This window comes from Gambusia affinis, linkage group LG19, assembly GCF_019740435.1.
Source record: "Gambusia affinis linkage group LG19, SWU_Gaff_1.0, whole genome shotgun sequence".
Taxonomy (NCBI): domain Eukaryota; kingdom Metazoa; phylum Chordata; class Actinopteri; order Cyprinodontiformes; family Poeciliidae; genus Gambusia; species Gambusia affinis.
The window spans coordinates 17,480,078-17,503,306 of NC_057886.1; the positions used below are offsets into that span (position 1 = coordinate 17,480,078).

Genomic DNA, 23,229 nt, shown 5'->3' on the forward strand with positions numbered 1-23,229 from the left:
GGTTCTAAAGTACCAGCATATATATATATATATATATATATACCCAGCCAGCATGCATGAGTGGGCCCCACTTGGGTTTGTTGTGGGGTACATGGGTAATGAGTGGGCATGGGTTTTATCTGGGCAAACTGCATGAGACACATGTGGTTAACCTAACATGGGACCCATATGGGCTGGCCCATTTGGGCTAAATGTATGGGCCCTATTTAGCAGTGATGTGGGCTAACTGGGAATGGGACAGAAATGGGCTACACTCTGTGGGGCCCATATAGTTTCAGTATCATGGGCCCCACATAGGAAGCCCATGTGGGCTGACCACATTGAACCCACATCACATAAACATGGGCTGACCGTACATGGGTTGGACCTGGGCATGGATATGTAGGCCCTAGTCCTTTTTTATGTGGGCTAACTGGGAATGGGACAGAAATGGGCTACACTGTGTGGGGCCCATATAGTTTCAGTATCATGGGCCCCACATAGGAAGCCCATGTGGGCTGACCACATTGAACCCACATGACATAAGCATGGGCTGACCATGGGTTGGACCTGGGCATGGATATGTAGGCCCTAGTCCTTTTTTATGTGGGCTAACTGGGAATGGGACAGAAATGGGCTACACTGTGTGGGGCCCATATAGTTTCAGTATCATGGGCCCCACATAGGAAGCCCATGTGGGCTGACCACATTGAACCCACATGACATAAATGGGCTGACCGTACATGGGTTGGACCTGGGCATGGATATGTAGGCCCTAGTCCTATTTTATGTGGGCTAACTGGGAATGGGACAGAAATGGGCTACACTCTGTGGGGCCCATATAGTTTCAGTATCATGGGCCCCACATAGGAAGCCCATGTGGGCTGACCACATTGAACCCACATCACATAAACATGGGCTGACCGTACATGGGTTGGACCTGGGCATGGATATGTAGGCCCTAGTCCTTTTTTATGTGGGCTAACTGGGAATGGGACAGAAATGGGCTACACTGTGTGGGGCCCATATAGTTTCAGTATCATGGGCCCCACATAGGAAGCCCACGTGGGCTGACCACATTGAACCCATATGACATAACCATGGGCCGACTGTACATGGGTTAGACCTGGGCATGGACATGTAGGCCCTAGTCCTTTTTTATTTGGGCTAACTGGGAATGGGACAGAAATGGGCTACACTGTGTGGGGCCCATATAGTTTCAGTATCATGGGCCCCACATAGGAAGCCCATGTGGGCTGACCACATTGAACCCACATCACATAAGTATGGGCTGACCGTACAATGGGTTGGACCTGGGCATGGATATGTAGGCCCTAGTCCTTTTTTATGTGGGCTAACTGGGAATGGGACAGAAATGGGCTACACTCTGTGGGGCCCATATAGTTTCAGTATCATGGGCCCCACATAGGAAGCCCATGTGGGCTGACCACATTGAACCCACATCACATAACCATGGGCCGACCGTACATGGGTTAGACCTGGGCATGGACATGTAGGCCCTAGTCCTTTTTTATGTGGGCTAACTGGGAATGGGACAGAAATGGGCTACACTGTGTGGGGCCCATATAGTTTCAGTATCATGGGCCCCACATAGGAAGCCCACGTGGGCTGACCACATTGAACCCATATGACATAACCATGGGCCGACTGTACATGGGTTAGACCTGGGCATGGACATGTAGGCCCTAGTCCTTTTTTATGTGGGCTAACTGGGAATGGGACAGAAATGGGCTACACTGTGTGGGGCCCATATAGTTTCAGTATTATGGGCCCCACATAGGAAGCCCATGTGGGCTGACCACATTGAACCCACATCACATAAGCCTGGGCTGACCGTACAATGGGTTGGACCTGGGCATGGACATGTAGGCCCTAGTCCTTTTTTATGTGGGCTAACTGGGATTGGGACAGAAATGGGCTACACTGTGTGGGGCCCATATAGTTTCAGTATCATGGGCCCCACATAGGAAGCCCATGTGGGCTGACCACATTGAACCCACATCACATAAGCATGGGTTGACCGTACATGGGTTGGACCTGGGCATGGACATGTAGGCCCTAGTCCTTTTTTATGTGGGCTAACTGGGAATGGGACAGAAATGGGCTACACCGTGTGGGGCCCATATAGTTTCAGTATCATGGGCCCCACATAGGAAGCCCATGTGGGCTTTCCACATCGGACCCACATGACATAAACATGGCCGTACATGAGTTGGACCTCAACAAGGAAATGTAGACCCTATAGATTTTTATGTCAGTTAATGGTACAAAACTTTGGAACATCTTAATAGAGAATGTGGTTAACCTGTAACTTTCAAACTTTTCACTATATGTCAAAAGCAAAAGCTGCAAGAGCAAGAAACTAAAAATTTGGAAAAAAAATTACCCAAAGTATCAGATTGATGGTCTTGCCAAGGCAATTTGTACTCAGTTGGCCTCTAATGTAGTTGATATGAAGTGTAGAAGCAATTGCATAAGCTTTTCTGTCTACAGAAGGAAAAGCTTTCCTTGGATGGTTACCTCGTCTTGGAAGTCACCAAGGTGTATTGTATTTGTACCTAAAACATGCTCACTATGTGATCTCTGTGTCTGGCTCATTTACTAACACCGACATGACACTACGCTTCCAAAAAGACCAGGATATTGCCATTAAAAAATAATGCTTCAATGCTTTATTTTTTAAAACAGTTCAGTATTGTTCTTACTACACTTTGAACACCTAACGGTTTTTCTTTTTATTATTTACACTAGAACAGTCCAGTCCAGTCTGGATGTGATTTTTGAGACATAATCTGTTTTTAATATGCACCATGTATATGTAATCTTCTGCTCACTCAAAATTAGGTTCAGATCTGGACTTTTCACCTTGCTTTTTTTAATGCAAAGGGTTTATTGCAGCTTTTTCACAACAGGATTTAATTCTTATTTGGAGAAATTGTTCAGATCAGACCATTGTGAAAAATATTACAAAATGTTTAGAAAATAAATTTAAGCAAAACTCATTATCAAGTGAGAAAGACTAAAATTTTGAGCATCTGTTTCATATATCTGCAAACATTTTCCAAGTTGTCAGCATAAATAAAATGAAATAAAAACTTAACATTTCTATTAATGATTAATTTTATATATTTTAATCTGGTAGCAATGATCTTTTTAACCTTTTTATTGCTCTATTGCAGCGACGTCAAACTCCAGTCCTCAAGGGCAGGTGTACTGCAGCGTATAGATGTGCCTCTCCTGCGCCACACCTGAATAAAATAATTAGTTCATTAAGGCTCTGTAGAACTTATCTACACAAGGAGGAGGTCATTAAACCATTTCATTCCAGGGTTCTGTACATGTGGCACATCTATACGCTGCAGGACATGGAGGACTGGAGTTTGACACTTGTGCTCTTGGCACCTTTGCCAATAAAGATTGGTGAATTGAAGTAGGCATTTTACACATCCACTAAAGAAAATAGTTCCAAAGAACATTTGAATAAGGAGGACGACCGTATTTATTTATTTTTGTTTGAGCACGTTTTTGAGTGTTACATCGGTTTTACATTTGTTAAACCGATGTAACACTCAAAATTAATCTTGTGTTTCTTGGAAAACGTAAAATTAACTGCGGATGGATATGCGGTTTCACACTCCAACGTATTCTCCTCATCAGTCCGTTTGCGCGGAATCTGCAGGTTGACTGTCCTACGAAACAATCTGTAAGTACTTCTCTTCTGTCTGTTTTACGTTTATTATATCAAATTTTAGGGAGATTTTAAATCGCCAGTTAAAGAAATGTGCTGGTCGTAACAGATCGGATGACCGGCGCACCCCAAAAGATTATTTATGGGTTTTTTTTTTTTATCCTTTCCTGTGACAGTTTTTTCTGATATTGTTAAAACACAATAAATAATCTACCATCAATAAGATAAGAATATTTTGGTGCAGAGCGATTTCAAACTCCGTATTGTTTTGAGCCATAACATTTTCAAATAATGCGGCGCCATTATTTGCTGAGCTACCATTGGTTCATTTGAGCGCTAACCCGGCAGAATAAATTCGGTTCACTAAAGAATCTAAGTTGCTAGCAGAATTTGTTTCAGTGTCTTGACACAATAAAAACACTTGCATGATTTAAAAAGAGTAACTATTGTGATTTCATTCTATGTACATGGGCTTTTAATAATCTTTCTCACAATCAGTTAAACCAGCATGCATGGGTGGGTCTCATGCATGCTGGCTTGGCTGGGACCCACCTATGCAAGGGTGCTTTTTTTATTTTAAATGAAACTGCATTGAACGTTTTGTTGTGGGCTAGATTAGTAGTGATTGGGCATGGATTTTGTGTGGGTGACTGCATGAGCCCCATATGTTTAACCTAAGATGGGAGCCATATTGTTGACCCATTTGGGCTAATTGTATGGGCCTTATTCAGCATTAATGTGGGCTAACTGGGAATGGGATAGATATGGGGCCCCTGCGATGGACTGGCGACCTGTCCAGGGTGAACAGCCCGGAAAGTAGCCGGGGATAGGCACCAGCAACCCTCCTGACCCCATTAGGGACAAAGGGTGTATAGAAAATGGATGGATGGATGGATGGATATGGGGCCCACTTGGTTTCAGTATATTGGGCCTAAAAGCTTTTTTGTAAATAAAATAAAGGCATAGCAGTTAATATTTTTAAATCATGTTTGTTTTATCATGTAAGTGACACTTTAAAGTGTTTTGTTTTCTCATAATTTGTTTCAGTCTGCAGCTGTTGTGTGTTGGTCTATAGACTAGTCTTCAGTGGCCAAGCCTGATTCAATGATTGAAAGATGAAGAATTTCTCTGATATTTTTGCAATATTTTGCTAGCACTTATGTGAAATATACTTATATTTAAGTGTAGCTCTTGTTCTTTTATGTGTACAATATTTTAGGATTTATTAGTAATATTTATTAGTGATTTTTCTAAACTACTCTTAAGATTAATACTACTGTCAGTCCTGTCACAGTACCAAATAAATGAGGATAATTGCATTAGTGAAACTGTTCAGTGTTTACAATATAAGGCTTCAGTGATTAATCTATACAAAGGCTGATTTGCCTTAAATATATATAGGCTTTTTGAAAAGCCCAAATGTTATTTTAACTGGACTAATAAATATTTTTAGACTTCAAGAGCATCAACCTGTGAAGATCGCCTTTGACGATTTGAAAAAGGTAAATTAATACAAAAATTAAGCATAAGTGGGAAATAATAACAAACTGATTAATAAAAATAAAATGTATCATGTATTCTGATTTCAAAATGTTGTCTTATTATTGTCATTATACCTAAGGTTGCCATGGTTACAGAAATTGGAGGAGTGTCCAGCTGTGCGAGTCCTCATGCCCCATGAATTGGCGGTCCAGTTCAGCCTTTTTGGACGACATTGGAAACACAAGCTCCGTGACCCGCATCTCTTTGAAGTTGTGTATGGTAAATATCAATTTTAATGGTCAGAGTAAATTCTTTTTCCACTTTTCTTTCTTAAACATATGTTAATTTATTTTGGTTGTTATATGCTTTTTGTTTGGTATTTTTAGTAATCTTTTAGGTTAAAAACTGAGACTTCAATTTTTGGTTTTATTTTCATAGTTTTCTTTCATTGTGTTGAGAACTTAAAAAGTTTTGTTACATGACAAAATTTGAAGGTAATATTGTTTGTTTTTCAAACAGTATTAACAAAATCTACAAAACCATAATAAAACCTTTCTTATGCCAGTAGTTGATTTATATAGATGGATATATTTAAAATTTACCATAAGAATATAGTTTTTGTACATCATAATAATGACTCAAGAGTGCTTTTGATTATGGCAGATCTCTGCAAGCATTTTTGCCCCATGAAGGGGGAGATGCAAATCTCATAAATTTTACACTGTACTAAAGTAAAATACTAATACAATTTCTACCTTTGCTTGTTATTTTAGGGACACTTAAAAGAAATGGATCCATCTACAGAATCACACAAAGATATGGAAAAGGCACTCTCAAAGTGGTTTACTGGAGCCTGTGACTGGTGGAAATAGGAAAGTTAGAACAACTAGGGAGGCTGTCAGTTCAAACTCAGGTGGGCAGATCTTTCAAGATGGACAGTTTCAATAATGTATGAGAGCTTTCTAAGTTTAAGCATGCATGTGACATGAAGGTTATTCTTAAAAATGTTTGACAAAACGGTATTGTGAAAGATCTATATAGCTCTGGGTACGTATATACATATATATCTACAGTACAGACCAAAAGTTTGGACTCACAGTTGTGTCCAAACTTTTGGTCTGCACTGTATGTTATATAGATGGTATTTAGATTTATACATTAATATAGATCTTTACAGATATATGTAGGTGTCTTTATATGTGTGCAGCTATAGATATATGTTCATTAATCTATATTTATAGATGTGTTTATATGTTTGTTATAGTAAACTAGTTTCTGTTTTCAAAATGCCATGTGAATAATAGTTTTTTTGTTTTTGTTTTTTTTAACAGCTCATTTTTTGTTGTGGCACCATTTGCTGAGTGTTAATGAAGTTCTAATAATTGCTGTAGTGAGGTAAAAAATAACTTCTGACAATATTTCAAATTACAAAATAAAACGCCTTGACCAAAATAAATTTTTCATCTCTTTTTTTTTTTCTATTGCAAGTTTTATGCTAACACATTTTAGGACCTTTGTTTTGTTGATCAAGATTGCATATCTAAGAATGTAATTCACTTCCAGGTTAGGTGAGAAAGACCCCATTGTTCCTACAAGGATAAGGCATCTGGGTCCCACTGAAAACCCAGTTAAAGCCCATTAAAATATACCTGGGCAAACCCATGTGGGGCCACCATGGAGACCTTGGGTAAACCCACTTGTTACCCATATTCTAGCCCAGATCAGACCCAATTGGGACCTAGGTAAATATTCCTCAAGGCACCTTCGTGGGTCATACATGGGTCTCATGTAAGATAACCATCTGGGCCCCACTGAAAACCCAGTCAGAGCCCACTGAAATCTACCTGGGCAAACCCATGTGGGGCCACCGTGGAAACCTTGGACAAACCCACTTGTTACCCATATTCTAGCCCAGATCAGACCCAATTGGGACCTAGGTAAATATTCCTCAAGGCACCTTCGTGGGCCTCATGTAAGATAACCATCTGGGTCCCACTGAAGACCCAGTCAGAGCCCATTAAAATCTACCTGGGCAAACCCATGTGGGGCCACCATGGAAACCGTGGACAAACCCACTTGTTACCCATATTCTAGCCCAGTTCAGACCCAATTGGGACCCACATAAATATACCTGAAAGCACCCAAGTGGGCCACAGGTGGGCCTCATGTAAGATAACCATCTGGGCCCCACTAAAGACCCAGTCAGAGCCCATTAAAATCTACCTGGGCAAACCCATGTGGGGCCACCATGGAAACCGTGGACAAACCCACTTGTTACCCATATTCTAGCCCAGTTCAGACCCAATTGGGACCCACATAAATATACCTGAAAGCACCCAAGTGGGCCACAGGTGGGCCTCATGTAAGATAACCATCTGGGCCCCACTAAAGACCCAGTCAGAGCCCATTAAAATCTACCTGGGCAAACCCATGTGGGGCCACCATGGAAACCGTGGACAAACCCACTTGTTACCCATATTCTAGCCCAGTTCAGACCCACTTGGGACCCAGATAAATATACCTGAACGCACCCTAGTGGGCCACAGATGGGCCTCATGTAAGTTAACCATCTGGGCCCCACTGAAGACCCAGTCAGAGCCCATTAAAATCTACCTGGGCAAACCCATGTGGGGCCACCATGGAACCCGTGGACAAACCCTTTTGGGACCCATATTGACAGCCCTCTTTTAACCCATATGGGGCCCACCTAGGTATGCTGGCTGGGTATATATATATATATATATATATATATATATATATATATATGATTCTTATTATTATATAATAATTCTTATTATTATTATACCATTTGTGATGGATTATTCCTTGTTCATAGGAGCCTCTTTAGGTCTGACTAATTAATAAGCCAAATTTTAGTGATTTAACTAAATGATAAATGGCTTGTGTACTTCAGGGTAATCAGGATTGAATATAACCATACCGTATGTAAAATTAAAGTAAGAAAATGCGATATGAAAATGTACTGAAGTCATTACAGCCTTATTTAATGGCATAATTACTGTCAGCTTTTATGCTTCTTCCCTCCCCCTCCCCTTTTTGCCATGTTTGGATTTGAGCCTCTTAAGTAAAGGCTAAGTAGTATAGGTCATTTTTGAAGAAATCATCGAAAAGAACAAAAATGAAAATTTAAGATAAATGTCCGATTGTCCCACACTTTCCTGAAGTAAAACATGTATTTATAGTATCATAATTTCAGAATAGTACAAATATACCATATTTTATTTATTTCACCTAAATAATTGAGAGCCTCAATAATTGGGCTGTTTTTTAATGTAATGAAAACTGTTGAAAAATGTAGTTTGCAATATTATTGTTACTATGCATATTTTGCTTGATAATGTTTGCCTGTAGTTATTTTATTTTTTATTTTTTCATACTTGTGACAAATATTTTTCTCAATTCATATTGTTGTGTATAGTGAATTATTTTCTGGAGTGCTACTCAAATGGTGGCCACTAGGTGGAAGTAAAAGAATTATCTACTCCTGTGTTTTGACAGAAAAAGTTACCTCAGGATTTAACCCGGTAGTTTTACCCGGTACAATACAATAAACGTGGGTCATTTGAGTTGCTTGAGTTGCGTTCAGTCTGTTTTGCTACAATGGAACTGTACACAGAGTCGTGACACAGAAGAAAATGCCCTGTCAGATGTGAATTCTCTTTCATTTGACAATGAAACAACGGATAACAGCTCCCAGCTGATTGAGGATCTGAAACACAGTTTCCATTTGAAGGGGCGGATTTTGCTTTGTGCATGGAGTTTGTTCTGAAGTGCTTATTAGTTACTCCACTACTACAAATTAAATCTCTAACTTGGGCTTTTTCTTACACAAATACACACAAAACCATGCAGACGCAGCATTTTCTGCTGCTCCTTCTTAATAGAGCCACACCGTTTATATTGCAATAATGAAGTATAAAGTTTCTGAGATGCTAGAAGGAGGCTCCCAGGTGGAACTATAATCTCTATTTAAGTGCACCACCTTCAGATCTTTGCAGGCCATACAGTTAAGCTGAAATATTTGTTTCTATGAACATTTTTTAAAAACTTGAACTTATAATGACCATATTTGGTAACACAGTATCAATTTAAAAGGCAGCAATCTTATAAGTTTGTAAGAAGTGCTTACGTCTGTTTTATTCTTAGTTCTGTTTTGCTAAATAGTAAGTTCACTCATGCTTAGAAGGGTTCAAAAATACTTTACTATCACACAAAGATATCTAACACAATAGATACAAATTCAGATTTCAAAAGAAGATTTTATTTAAAAGTGAAAAATCTATCCAAACCAACTGGTCAATATGTGAAAAGATCTAACTCCCCATATGGAATGATTAATATTGCGTGTCTGCAATCAAGTGATTGCAGTAACCAATTGATCCAAGAGTTTTTGTCGTCCCTTCTTTGCGGAATTGCTTTTATTTAGTAGCTTTCAAGGGCTTTCAAACTTTAAAGACCAGTTTGTATTCATACCACAGTAGTAGGAGTTTATGCCAGACTTTGACAAGGCCAAACCAAAACCTCCATTTAGCTTTGACTGAGCCGTTCAGAAGTGTACTTGTTGGGCTTAGGTTCCCAAGCTGCTAGAGAGCAAAAACCACAATTCAGTCCTGAAAAAGCAATGCAACTTCAGACCAAACACTACCACCACTGTGTTTGAAGATTAATATTACGTTTTTCTTTTCCTGAATTTCTGGGTTAGTTTAATGCCAGATATAACTGGACCTAGAATTTCAGAAATGTCCACTGTTGTTTAAATTGTACACAAGATAATTTTCTCTTGGGAGTCATCGAGATGTTTTCTTGGAAACATTTACCCAGGTTATCTTTGTCTAATTATGAAATTTGTCCAATGATCTGAGACATTTATAGTGAAACAAAACAAGCAAAAACAAAATAATTCTTTGCAGTAACTACAAAAAGCATTTCCTTATAATAAAGTGGTGCATTAGTGAGCGGGAAACTGCCGTTGAAGCAAGCTGCCATATTTCCAGCTCAGAGGTCCAGGGACGATGAATAATGCCATTGCCTCTCATAGCAGTATGTAGCTTTAGGACGTCTGTCCTATTTATACTGAGGGGCTGTAGATTGATGCGAAATGACGATTGCCGCGAGGGGGCTGAGTGGGTGGGGATCCACATGCTCTGTTCCACAGGCAACCCTCTACTTGTATACACGCATACATGCACACACAGATGCACGCTTGTCTTCATGTCCCAGTGCCACCAGGCTTAGAAGAGCCCTACAGACTCGATGTGCAATGTCCTCTCTCTGTCAACATATCCTCTATCCCAGCGCTAATATGACAGAATATAAGCAGAGCCCAGAACAACCAGGCAGTGCGTAGAAGTAAAAAATAGCATGTGTATTGGGCATGTTTCCTCCTCTTCCCAGGCTAGAGGATTCCTCACACTGTAGCAAAAAATGTACAAGCAATGGTAATCTTTATCATGGTAGTCAATATGTTGAATAAGCTGTTAAATTGATTACTGATGACTTATTTTAAAATTTTATGTCTACATCATTAGTGTACAAAATAATAAGGCGTAGAGACATAATGTACCTTTGCAATACACAAGCTCTTAAATCTTTTTACTGTGGCAATAATAAGCCAGATGAAAGCTAGAGAGACAGTTATTTTATTGATCAGTCTAAACTTATCAAACTTTCTCACTTTTGGTAAGTTGCATGCAGGTTGTATTCAACTGTTTAACATATGAAGACCAAAGTAGACATTAGAGATGATGCTCCCTTGAGCCAGCTGTGTGTACTGTCATTGCGTGTGTGTTGTGTGTGTGTTGTCAGTTTTCTTACTTCACAAGGCAGACACATGATCAAAGCAAACAACGCCATGATATTATCCTTTGTTTTTTTAACCCAGTTATTACACAAAAAAATTATCTCAGAAAAATGAAAACCCCCAAGCATTTGTGTTTGGAAAACACTTGCTGATATGCTAATGAGGTCAGAAAATTCACTTGCCTTATAATAGTATTTGCACAAAGATTTTGTTATTTTTTCAACCACTAGCCAAATTGAAAACTGATTTCTTTTGCACTATTCTTTGTTTAAACTAAACAAACATGACTGTTTACATTGATTGCAGAGCTGTAGAGGCAGCAAGTTGTTTTCCTTTTTACCTTTGCAAAGAATTAAGCTAAAATATTTTTACAGTACAATTCACATCAAAATAGTCTGATTCTCCTAAAGAATCAGTTAAATAATAAAGTGAATAAATGGAAATGTAGTTTGTCACCAAAATAAATTTTCCACTATTTTCAGATTGTAAATCTATTATTAGTTATCTGCAGCTACTGTCTCCAGATTGAATGTGATATTATTATAATTGGAAGTACTGAAAACAAAACAGGATTAATGTGTTAGTGTTCTCTAATCTCTGGACAATGAACAGCATGGACAATTTATGGTCAAATAACAAAGTAACCATGCTTGGAAACTCTGGAATTATATGATTTAAAATCTTATCTAAAATGTCAAGTACATATTACAAAATATTGTTTCTTAAGTCTGTCTTTTTCTTCAGCAAATACTGCTTTAGTAAATTATCTCTTTTGCAAGTAATACATTGTAAGATGAGGTATAACTAAATTTTGACTTTTTATTTGAGTTTGTTGGGATTTGTCATGAAAACAAATGCAAAGTTCCAAACATTTCCCACTGGATAATTTGTGAAAATACATAGTTTTATCATGCAAGCTACTATTTTTTTGTGTTGGAGAAAGTAACCACAACTTCTCCTGACTTGAGAATTAGAGTAGAAAAGATAAAAGTTACTTACTAGTTCATCAACTTGCAGCCAGAACAGAATAACTTGGGCTTGATATCATTTCCAGATCCAAGTTACAACTTCAGAGGTAAATGGAAATTAGTATAAATATCCACTAGTGCTTGTTCTCATTGCACTGCTTCAGATCATTGGAGTTTTTGAAATGTTTTCCACAGCAGTTCTCTTTTGGGTAACTTCTGTTTGAAGCAAATATCAACATACTTAACCAAATAATCTTTTCGCTGTTTGCACTTACTTACTTTCCTTCCAAGTGAATTCATTCATATTACCTTATGATTAAGTTGTACCAAAGTTTCTTCCACTAAAGAAGAATTTAGTGGTATTTGTGCTACAGTTTGACAAACATGGTTAGAGAGTATGTGCAAGAGAGTCAGAGTGGGATATGCACATGAGGAAAATGTTCTGGCTCATATAAAACAACAAAATTATTTGCATGTTTGTTTTTTTTATATAGTTTCAGCTATAAATTAGTACAAATAATTTAATGTAATTTGACATTGTATAGCATGAATCCAACCTAATGTTATAACTGAAGGTTTGTCAATAGGATCTATCATTGGTATTATTTAATTTGGTATACAAAGTGTGTACTCTGTATACCAAAATTGTATTGATGTCCTTAACTGAAACGTTTCAGAATAAACCACAGTAACCCTATGTTTAAATATGCACAATTACTGTTTTTTAAATAAATTTGCATAATTTCTAACTTGATTTCTCACCTTTTTGTGAAAGATAAAACGTATTTCCCTCGAGATGCCTTACAACATTTTAATAGTCTCTGCAACATTAAATGCTACGGCATAGTTTTGTCAGAGCAGCAAAACTGTGAGGATCTCAGAAGGTAAAAAGATTAACTTGAGCTTGAAGCTCAGGGAATAATCTGGTAATTTGTAATGAAGGCTCCTATTAGTAGTTATGCCTGTACCAGGTTGAATATGCTGGTGGTGGGCTTCCCACATGTCTCTCTCAGGAGGTATTGTGCTTTCACTCTGCTCATCTAGCTTTTTACTCTAAATTGTAGGCAATTAAAATCCCACCATGTATGCGTGGGGAAAAAGGTAATGAATATGGAATACTAACTCAGAGAAATCCACAGAGACCGCTCCTTGAGTTCTGAGGATTTCTTTTGGCAAATCATCGGGAAGCACAAAGACCATTTGACAGTTTTTTTTCCCCTCCTTTTTCCATCGCTTGGGCTGCATGTGACTCCCCAAATTATGGCCCAGAGGTTTTAAAAATTCAAAACCCGTTCTTTCCAGGTTTCTGAACTTGCATGACCTCTAGCAGTGAGTAGAAACTTTTTGTCGCAAGTTTGGCAGTCTGCCTGACTGACCATGCCAGCTATCTCCACTTCTGAACAGAGCAGGGGAGTGATGGAAAGGGTGGGGAGGCTGAGAGAATGTGTCTAGACAGCCAAGTGGACGAGGACAAATATTTAGCCATGCCACTTGGGGAGGAGATCCAGGCCTCCTCTCCACACACTCTCAGCTGCAGAATCAGGCCATGTCTCCATCCTGCTCTCTCATCCCAGTTCACGCTCTGTATTCAGGGTCACGGATCTCATTTCTTAGATAATATTTCAAGCTGGTCACAGATGGGGAATTAAATTGAAAACCTGGCTTAGTACGGGGTAAAAAGGATAGATTTTTGGTGGCTTTGCAGAGACTGTGTGGAAAGAAAATGGATACTGTAGATTTAGATTCAGTTAGACAACTTTTAAGGGTCCCCATGAATGAATGCAGAAAACGCTGACTGAGTTATGAGCTTATTCAAAGCAGAGCAATCCTCAGAGTCATCACTTATTATCCTCTTTGACATGCCCGTCACCTTATTTTAAATGAGTTGTTATGTTTATATTGGCAGCTGAATGCAATTTTACCCCTTTTCCCTCATGAAACAGCATGAAGATGTTTTTTTGTTGTTTTTTTTATTTTTTGACAGTACTGTAGGTGTTAACATGCAAGCTCCCCAACATTTTCCCCAAACCCGCTGCCAAGCCATGCAAGGTCCCATGGATTTTTCTCCCCGCTTTTTTCCCTGCATTTGAATAAGTCTATAATCAGATGAATTGCTGTCAGATGACTGCCTAACAAGGCCGTTCAAATCGAGGTTACTACAGAATCAAGCGAATCGGTGTGTGACGGTTTAGGGTATCACCGTATTGCCATACTGACAATTCCTGTCTCTCTTGTCACCGCCCTGTTGCTGTATGCTGACAGAGGGGGAAAGTAAAAGTTGGAGGGAGAGGAGACAGAGAGCGGTGTGGTGAGGCACATTCCACCTTTTCGTTTATGCGTGCTGGTCGCTGCTGGTGCACCTGCCGATGGGCTGTGTTTTCCAAGCTCTACTGGTTGTTGTCACTCACCCACACATCAGACAGCGCTGTGCAGTCCCATGCCACCAGTGTTCCTACTTTGTGTACATCATGATCTGTCTCTGTACTCTCCTGTTCTTTATTTGGTCCCTGTGGATACAGCTGGCAAAAAGAGTTTTATTTTTTCTGACTGCAGAGAGGTTAATACACACCACAGAGTGGAGTGCTCAGAAGCATTTTTCCCCCACCAATGATCAGTAGAGACAAAAAAAAAAGTGATGAAACAATTAGCAGAGCCGTCAGAACTTCATCAATAATAGATTTGATGAAATCTATTGACATAGGACATAGGACATTTGCTGTTTCAGCCCTCTGTTCAGCAGAAAATGTCCTATGGTATAGTCATTTGATTATTGATTTTTTTTTTTCAATAGTGAATGAAAGCTCCTTAGATTTTATTATATAATCAGCTAATTGATGTTCAGAGAATTTCCAGAGGAAACATTTTCATAGTTTTTTAGCAGGCCCTGGAAAAGGACGGAAAAAGAAAGCAACGTATGGAAAATTCTCCATCATCCATTCATCCATCCATCCATCCATCCAGTTGTCCTGTTCCAAACTCTTTAAAGAACTCCCAGAACTTTTACATCAATACCCAAGACTGAGAACTAGTATTGTGCCAACAAATAATTTAAAATTGAACGTTGATGCACTTTGTTACTTGGAGTTTCTCTAAAGAGAAAAACATTGTTTTCCCTGTATGTTAAAATCTTGCAAATATGCCGAAGATACACAGCTTGACACAGACAGAATTACATTAAACGTATGAAATCTATAGTTCATCCTTTGTCCCCACCTGCTCTTGTTCACTTGCTTTATTTTATAGATACACATTACAGCTGCTGTTCTTAGTTAAGTGCAAGAACTGAAGAGAAAATAAGTGTCAAGGTTCTCATGTTCCATAGTTATTCTCACACCAGTTAGCTATTAGGATTTCTTTTTTAATTCATCATTATGCAAAGGTTCTTTTAGTTTAAGTATCTAAAACTAATTTAGGTTTAGATTTTAGATACTTAAATCTTAAATTATTTATAGATTATGTCATAAGGTTGTTAGATAAGTGTTTAGTAATTTAAGAAATGACAAAACATTCCTTAGAAAGTGTTGAGCGACTGAAAAGCAACTAAGCATGTGGAAAGAAAAATACTGCGAAAGACCTTCAGAAGCATAAAGAACTAATGATCAGCTCCTTTTTAAACAACTCTAAGACTGTTAGTCTGCTTAGATGAAAAACATTAAAAGTGTATTTTTGTAAAGGACTAGTATATTGTGGTGCCTTGCCATGTGTGCAGCTTTAGTAAATATAGGCTCTAATAACAACCATGTTTATGGCCTAAACGTTTAGGTTTACATCTGTCCTTAATCACCATCTGCACTAAGAACACAGCATGTTTGTGGCTCCCACCACTTTAAACCACTAGAAGGATTTGTGTCCATTTAATATAAAAGCATATAGGGCTTAGTCATCTCTCCGCAGTTAAGTTGTTACAGTGCGTGTCATCAGAGTCTACAACAGCAAATTACCACTTATTAGTACAAGTACCAGCGGTGACAACATTTATCAAGGAATAAATCTTGTACCATCCCTAATTGTCCCCCTCAGGGCCCACGGATATGTGGACTGGTATCGACGGCCAGGCACTCATTAGGACATCACACTCAAGCTGACGAGTGGAGACTTAAGGGGGGGCTCGTCCATTCTGATCGGTTAATTTGATGTGAGCAGAATGACACCACGTCTGGAGCTGGGGAGGTATTTATACTCTTGGGTGATGACACTCAGACATCCACTGTTAGTTTGCGTGCTGCTGCTGGTGGACTTCTGATAGAGCATGCCCTCGGGGCCGGTGGCCCAACTGAGCCAGGCGCCGATGTGAATAGCTGGCAGAAAACACGGAGCAGGAGGTGGAAAGGACAGTAAAGTTTATGTCATGGTGCTTGAATACCAGCAAGTAGCTGATATTCAAGTGTATCTGTCAATCTCTCGTGGCCTGGACTGTGAGAGTGTGTAACAAAGAGTGCAGGTTGGCCAAGCCATCTGAGCTCTTTTTTTTTCTGTTTCTCCTCAACACAATGGGATCTTGTCTGATACAGATATGCTGCCTGTCTGTCACTTTTACTCTGTGATATTTTGTCTCCTTTGTCTGTGGGGCCTTTACCGAGTGAAGCGGGCATGTTCACCTTCACATGAATGCCTGTTTGTGTTTCAGCCCTCAGATTGTGATCTCCAGTCAGGCTGAATTGTCACTGCCGCTGCCCCTCATTCATGCTGATACCTTCCCCCTGCCACCTTCCACTTCACACTGCCAACATCCCCGGGGAATGACAGATAGAAATCAGAGTCGGAGCCCCGCTCTCTGCAGCTCAGGACCCGTTCAGGTTCTGCTCCCAGTTGCTGTGATCTTTTAAAAGGGCTTTGTGACTAAACTCTGAGCTCACAGCTCCCTTTTCTCGAGTTGCATCTACCATCTTCTATCGTAATATTGCACTATAAAGCATTTTGTTTCTTACCCAGCAGCTTACCTGCCTTCATTTTTCACACTCCTGACCATGCAAGTAAATCATCCTGTTGCCAAATGTTCCTCTGATTGCACCTAATTTTTCATTCCTGCAAATTAAAAGGGTTTGAAGTCTACGAGTGGGGATCAGCGAGGCTAGAGAAGCGTCTCTGTTCTGCTTCATCCTAGATACCAAAGGCCAGATTTGTGTTGTCAAAAGATAATCAGCATTTTTCACACAAACATGATAAAAAAGTAAGAGAGGGATTTACTTCCATCCTGCCTGTCAGGCAGCCTGCTGCGGAGAGGGGAATTATTTTGGCAGCAGCACTAATGTAGGGACGGTTGTTGTTTCCTAAACTGATTTCCTTAATCCTCCACTTGCTCCTCACTTTGTAAACACGGGAGCTAGATTTTGTAATCTGGGAGGTCCCATTGATGCAGCAGCGCACATGCACACACATTAACAACTTGTCCCTCTAACCTCTTCTCGTCAGCCGCTGCCTTAATTAGTCAGAATTAAGACGAATGCCTGGGCCTCCCACAATCAATTGGTATCGAGCGGACCTTCGCTCGCCCCTGCCTGGGGGCCTCTCCTGGCCGGCAGATCATTTATATCAATCGCTTTTGTTTTTCTTTCCTTACACCCTTCCCATTCTTCCATCCACCAAACGCAAGATGCAGTATATTGGATAGCGTGCAGAATTGATGGCAGGCAAAATGGCCCAGTACGTTAAGTGCTTCAGTTATACTGATGTGACACACTTAAAGAAAGCTCAAGGACACATTTACTTATGATTATGAATGTTATCATGTCTGCTTGTGTTCATTTGTAGTGAGTAGTTGAGCAAGTGCTTTCTTCTTTGTTTTTTACTTACAGCCAAGATATTTTTCAGTACCAAGAAGTTGCTACTAGTCTTTTTTAACATGTCTGCTTTATATTCTGACAGCTCAGGTGCACAGTGTGGTGGGAACGGTCGCCTTGTAGCGTCAATGGCAGATTCACCATACCAAAGTGGGAAAGAAGGATACTACCTTGAATAACAAGATGTATTTAGTTCATACAGCAAACTGGAAGCACCACCAGTTTGTAGAACTAGATTTCTTAGATGCCAGCAGTTATGTGATTGTGTCTATCTCCAGGTAGAACATATGGTCTATAGTTAAATTGCCCATATGGATAAAAACACCAACCTGAAACACAGCGCAAGACGAGCACAGAGCATGCTGGGTCCCATGGTGGACACTACTCAACAACCTTGAAAATAAGATAATCGGTTTAATTAAATATATTGTTTATCTTACCACTCTAAAGTCTTAAATATGTATATATTTTTGTATCATGAAATTATGTCACAAGATGTTTCAAAGAGGAATGAATTAGATTTAAATAGGAAAAAATCAACTTTATTTGGAAATTGAAATAGTTTGAAATTAAAATTAATTTTACTTGAACTAATCAGTGATAGAAACAACCTATTAATAATTATAGTCATATCTATTAGTGGTTAATAGGAGTGGGACACAATTAAAACATTCTCCAATGGCTACTTTCACTTCCTGCCTTTTTTTCTTTTCTTTCTATAAAGATACTGACTAAGTTCAAGGGTCAGGAGGGGACACTACAAACTGTTTACTACAGAATTAACCACTAATTATTGGTTCTTTTAAAAGTACAAACATGCCCAACTTGTCTGCATATTAAGACCGAGTCTCCTTGGTTAATAAAAAGAGGCATTTGGGTTTTTTTAATGAGTCCGTCTCACACACGCACACACATGCCCTCACACGGCCACAAACAAACACACCCACACACACACACCTAGTATGTCTTTCTATCCTCACAAGAACTTTCCTTGACTTCCTGTAATTCTTCATTCATTTCTTCAACTCAATTCACACTTTAGTTCTAGCCCTAAGCCCTATCCCCAATACAATACTTTTTCTTATGGAGCCCTAAGTCCAGCTCCCAGGAGGACCAACCGGCCCCCACAATGTAGAATGTGTTAGGGTAATTGTCCATACAATGTATTAAATATGAGACCAAATACAAACACACACAATCCATTATTTTGTAATCAAAAAAAACAAAACAATTCTCTAACAACTGAAACCTTCAGTAAACGTCTAGCAACAATGCCTGTACATATAATCTCTGGATGATGGAAGATGCAGCTCTCATAAATGCTAACTTTTAATCTATTAATCTCCTCAAGCACTTAAGCATTGTTTAAAATCTGTTTACTGGTATGCACAATTTATTGGATTCCACTGGAAACTGTCTCTTCCCGCCTTGTTTTCCGAGTCAATGCCCAGAATTTACTAAAGCATATCTTACCCAGAAGAGCAGAAACAGTTATGTGTTGCATTATTTCTATTCTCTGCTACAGCACCTGAGGGAACTACAATTTAGGACAGATTAAAAAGAGAAAAGTAAATGGTACAAAAGCACACTTTTGTTACTCAGCCTTCTGTGTAAATGGGACAGTGCTGAACTACCCCTTAGCACACGTTTAGTTTTGGTTTGTCCTCTGTGTACCGTTCTACTGGTCACTGCCTATCTACTTTTGGTGTCCTGCATGCTTGGGTGTACCTGAGAGTGTTAGATACTGATTCTACCCTGGAGCCATGCACAAACCTCATAGATCAGCTGTCGTTTCATGTTGCATGCTTACTGTGCATGCCTGGTGCATTTGCGATGTTGCAGACACTACAGATGGGCTCCCTGAATGTGTGTGGGGCAAAGCTTGGATGGCACTCAGTAACACTTTACCCTTTCATAGGCTGGCAACTGACTCTTTGATTTGTGTCGTCTATTTTATGCGCCAGAATCTACTGGCTTTGGTGCATTTTCCTCTGAGGTCATGGCAGCGAAACAATCCGTGGCTCACTGACTTAACCTATGTAGCCAGGCTAAGATAACCCTCAGGCTGCAGTTTAAGTACATCAGTAAAGGTTAGGCAGAGTCAAATTAGTTTTCTGCACCTGAGTGTTCCTTGTTGATTAAATGTTATGTGCATAATGGGTCCAGGGAAATTTTATTGTTTGGACACACAGAATCCACATTTCCCTAATTTTCACCTGAAGACGCAGATGTTCTGGTTTAAAAACAAAGGCATTTTGTCACATACTTTGTTTCTTCTGTTTCTTTGCCACCTTCTCTTTAAGCCTCAACGCTCTCGATTCCCTCATATCCTGTTAGACAGCCCCCATTTGTGCAAACAAAAGCCCTGCTTTGAACCTTCGCTGTGGATATAAGAGAGAGAAAAACAGACAGGTAAAGAATGTTACTCTATAGCATTATCTTGGATTAATGGAGGATGGGATGGGACCATTAATCCTCTCATACCCTGTGCTGCAGGGTAAATATTAACCTGTGTATCCTTTCAGAGTTTTGCCTTATTGCTTTCATTTTTTGTTTTTCAAATCTGTAATGAGTCACAGAACAAAAGCACACAATTTCTTCTTGTGTCTGTGCATATGCTTGATTGGTTTGGGTGGTGTGCATCCTCTTGTAATTCAGCCTAATTGATCAGTGTGGATACTATTGAGTTAGGTGGCCTGGGTTTGCTTTGTTGCAGTGCTCCTTGCTGTGGTAGCATTACAGTATTTCTGAAGAAGAGAGAAAGATAGAAAGACCTGAGAACTTAAAGAAACAGAGACTCAGTTTAAAGCAAGGCACATACATTGATGCTGACAAAGAAAGATCTGGTGAAGGGAGACTAATGTGTTGACTCCTAAGTGTTGCATCGACTGTAACGATGGTTCCCAATGGGCTAGCTTTGCTGGATGGTCGACTGTGGCTACCCTGAACCCTTTCCAACTTTGCTACATTTAAGTTGTTGCAGATGGCATCTAAGGTAGCAATAATATGGAAGACTGCTCTTTATGACTAATTTAGAGAAGAATACACACACTTTCAACATGTGTCTACTTTCAATACATTGAATAAAGGGCACACACGTAAGAAGATGCAATTTGATAAAAGATAGAAAAAAAACACATTAAAGACTCTGTAAAATTTTGACAGATACTGTACAGCAAAAACCTCCCTATTCTTTGCACTTCGGTCATCCACAAATACTGAATTATGATACCAGGTGTGTTGTAGATTAACTGCTAACATGCTTAAAGAATAGTTTTGCTTGTAAAATTATTTTGAAATTGGTCTCAAATTTTTCTTACCGTACTTGCTAAGATTTGTTAGATGCAACTTGCAATTTCCTTCTTTAATGCTGGTCTAAATCTGAGTGTTTACTCAGAAATGTTGATAGTGTTGATGCATTTTCTATTAAATATTTACATTATTTTTATTGTTTCTGTTTACCTCTCAGGATTAAGAAATATTTGATCAAATTGTCATTTCTATCAAACATGAATCCAAAAAACGCAAAACAAAAAACAAAAACGGAATTTGAGTTAAATGTCAGCCAAGAATTATACCCCGTAATCTTTGTTACGAATGTTTAAATGCCATGTAATATTGCAAAAAACTACAAAACAGAAAATAAAATAAGATATACTTCACATTCTGTAAAATAAAGAACTTCGTTTAATTTCAAACAAAGTTAAACTCTCCACTCTTTCAGCTAAAACTCACAGGGAAAACACTGATTTTCTTTTCTCTAATGCCCCCTTGCTTCATGATGTATTCACAACAAGAACATGTTGTGTGGAGATCCACGTGGCAGATTCTTGTTAGTCTTGAACCTGAATAATCAGTTATTGCTGGCGCTCCCAGCAGCTGCCGCCGGGGCCACAGAGACGTGCCAGGGGGAACCTTAGGGGCCTCAACATTGGGGTGAGGGTGCTGTTTGACTGCTACGTCTGTCTATCAGGAGATTTGTGTGAATGCTGAGGGCATGGAGTGGAGACAGTGTCAGGGCGATACCCTTGACGGTGACGTGATTGAGTAGACAGCTGCGACCCGCTCCTTTCTTTACCCGCCAACCATCTCTTTTCCCCCTGCGCCCCAACTCGCTCCTACTTACACGACAGCTTCCCAGGAGTGAGCGATCACTTAAAACCGGTTATTATACCTAAGAACATCCTAGTAATTTATGCATGATTGCCTAGCAATTCGAGGCAATTCATCATCCTCTTTCCTATCTTTCTTTTTTTAATCTGTTGGTGTCTTGTTCCTCTGGACTTTAATCTATAGGGCTATTAAGAATGCCTGTGTAATAATGGCTCAGCTCAGGTGACAGAATGACATTGGTACCATCATTGCCATGCAGGTTTGTGATCCTGGAGAACTTTGGGCAGGAGAAGACAGATTTTGCTATTATATTAAGAAACCGTTAAGGAATCCATTCTTTGTTTAATACATGACTTTCTTTTCAAGTTAAAAACTATTTTATGTTGGAGTAGACCAGCTGTATGCCTCTAAATTTTGCAACAAAACACAGAGTGTTCACCTAATTATGGTTTTGCTATTCCTTTATGATTAAAAAAAAATTGTCTTTGGAACGAAAATTACAATATGGAGTGCCCTCCATATTTATTGTCACTTTTTGTGCCAAAAGCCTTAAAGTAAATGTCAAAATGTAGAATAATGACCCTTTCACTTCTTTTCTGGGGTGAAAAAAGTTGGCCTAATTAATTTTTTACAAACTTGCTGATGGTGCAGTTGTTCTTTAGTTATACAAGTCTTAACAAGTCCACTTCATTAATGCAGTTATAAATGTAAACACCATAGGAATCTTTAACCATCATTCTATTCCTGAAGGAGACTGGTTACATAGGCAGATGCCTTTTAGTGCTAAATGTTGGTAACAACCCAATAACCAAATCCAAACAATGTGATGATGCTGGCTGAAGCTGTTAAACAAGTTTCATTATTTTGCAACCCTGTGAATTCCCTTCCAACAGTAAAATTTGGGGAGGTAGGATCATGTTGTTTGGATGTTTTGCTGCCGAAAGTAACTCCACAATATTACAGAACAAACCCCATAAAACATTATGTGTTAAAACAAAAAAAATGTGCAAAAGAAGAGTTTTACAAAGGTTCAGCGAGTTAAAGCACACCACTGATCTAGTTACAAAGTCACTTAAGGACAATAGAGATTATGCTGCATGGTGGCTATCATAAAAGAAAGTTTAAAAAATTTCTGCAAAGTTTTGTGATAAGCTAGCAGAAAGATACCCAAGTCATATAGTTAAAAAGAAAATGGCACCAAACTTTAAGGAAGCGTTCCCTAAATGATCTCAGCTTTTACTCTGGAAACAATTTTTGTAATCCTAACTAAAGGAAAACAGAAAAGGTTTAGTCTAAGTTGATGTCACAAAGTAAGGAGAAAAAACGTGTGTTTCTACATATGCAGTAGAAGGAAATATGTGATTTAAACTGTTTGTA

General features: G+C 39.1%; 1 long non-coding RNA gene across 1 annotated transcript; it reads left to right on the top strand.

Annotated features, from left to right (window-relative positions):
- Window positions 1-2,811: 2,811 nt before the first annotated feature.
- Window positions 2,812-7,891, top strand: LOC122822052. Its single transcript, XR_006369098.1, has 4 exons — window positions 2,812-3,703; window positions 5,142-5,190; window positions 5,310-5,449; window positions 5,944-7,891. It is a non-coding gene; the product is annotated as an uncharacterized LOC122822052 (long non-coding RNA).
- Window positions 7,892-23,229: the final 15,338 nt, after the last annotated feature.